Genomic DNA, 1608 nt, shown 5'->3' with positions numbered 1-1608 from the left:
GTTAAAAGAAATATGGTTTGCAGTTTATGTTAACAGAAACAAATGTTTGGGCATGAATGTTTGGGCATGGTAGTTAATATCAATTATCTGGGTTTTATGAATATGCTTTCAGAAAGTACATCAAATTCCAGGTCCAACTGGAAAAAAATAGCTTTATTCTCCTTATTAAATTGGAATTGAAAACCTGACCCAAACATGACCATTCAGTGTTTTTAACTTAGACATATTTTTTGCAAATGTCATCCATTTGGATCAGTCCATCAACTCTGACAGCTCCCACAGTGTTGTATGCCTATATTATCACTGTACATTGTGTACAGAAACCATACATTATGTACATTATGTGCAGAAACATAAATAAATTGATTAGTTCTGAGAAAAAAAATCCCCTTCTTATTTCATTTTTAAACAGCAGGTATTTTCTGGACAGTTAGCTCAAGCAGCTTTAATGAACTCTAAAAATGCTATCTGTGTAATGAGAAAGGGCTTTGACTTTTCCTTCTCTCCACTCTGATTAGAAATGGAATCTGCACCCCAGCTGGATATTTCCAGTTTATGCCCAGTAGAAATAACTTACTGTCCAATCGCCAAACGTTGTCCCACGTGGCCAGCGAAGGTTGGACAAGAGCAGTAATACAGCTTATACAGCTTCAAGTAAAGAGCTGAAAACGATCCCCTGCAAGCAGAGGCCTCAATTCTGCATAGTTTCATAATTCTAGCACCATGATTTAACTTCCTTTTTCCTTTCAAGTATTCAGCGCAAAGTAATCGTATTGTCAATGCTTGCATTTGCTACCTTATTTGTAAGGACATGTTCAAGTGGCACCCTAGAAGGTTGATCCTGCAGCCTGTACTTAACTAGTAATCCTCATGCACACTAGTAACCCCATTGTATATCAATATAAGATTGTGGTGCCAGGGAAAGTTAAACAAATCCTGAGGAATCTGTTTTATTAGCATTTATAGGATTTGTGTATGAGTCTCTCTGTGTGTGTATGTGTGTGTGTGTGTGTGTGTATGTTTACGTGTACACACACACTTGGAAACAGTAGTTACAGACAAAAATAAGGATTTATCCCAGGATAAGCAGTGCTAGTTCTTGAGCTCATACTAAGGCTGAAGTTACAACCTGTAAATGTTAAAATACCTGATGATACGTTCTTTCCTGAGGAAACCGGTGGTATTTCTCACTGTTAGTATGTCAGCTAAACCCATCAGGCAAAAGTTAAGAGCTTGCCCCGTGCCTGACTCCGGAGGACTGTTTTCCCCAGCTTAGGTGTGTTAAGCATTGCACGCGTTATATGACTGTACATAACCGCTTCCCTGAGACACAGAAATATGCGAAAACTACCTGAACACGAAATACGAAAGCCAGGGCCCTGCAAAAATGTCTGTGCCAAGAGGCAAGGTGCTTTGCCGGTTCCCACTGGGGGCTGTAAGCGCTGGCCGCTGCCTGCCGTGGCTCTCTGGGGTTGCACGCCTCTTCGTGGGTGCTTTCCCCGGCGCCTCCTTTCCGCGCCCCGGCGCAAGATAAGCCCCTCGAGCCTGCCCCGAGCGCCGCCCGCCACCACCCGCCCCGTCGCCACCGCCCCCGCGCAGCGCGGCCGC

This window comes from Apteryx rowi, unplaced genomic scaffold (genome assembly GCF_003343035.1).
Source record: "Apteryx rowi isolate R43461 unplaced genomic scaffold, aptRow1 scaffold_46, whole genome shotgun sequence".
NCBI classification, from domain to species: Eukaryota; Metazoa; Chordata; class Aves; order Apterygiformes; family Apterygidae; genus Apteryx; species Apteryx rowi.
The sequence above is the reverse complement of the archived record's forward strand: the minus strand, read 5'-3'. Positions refer to the sequence as shown.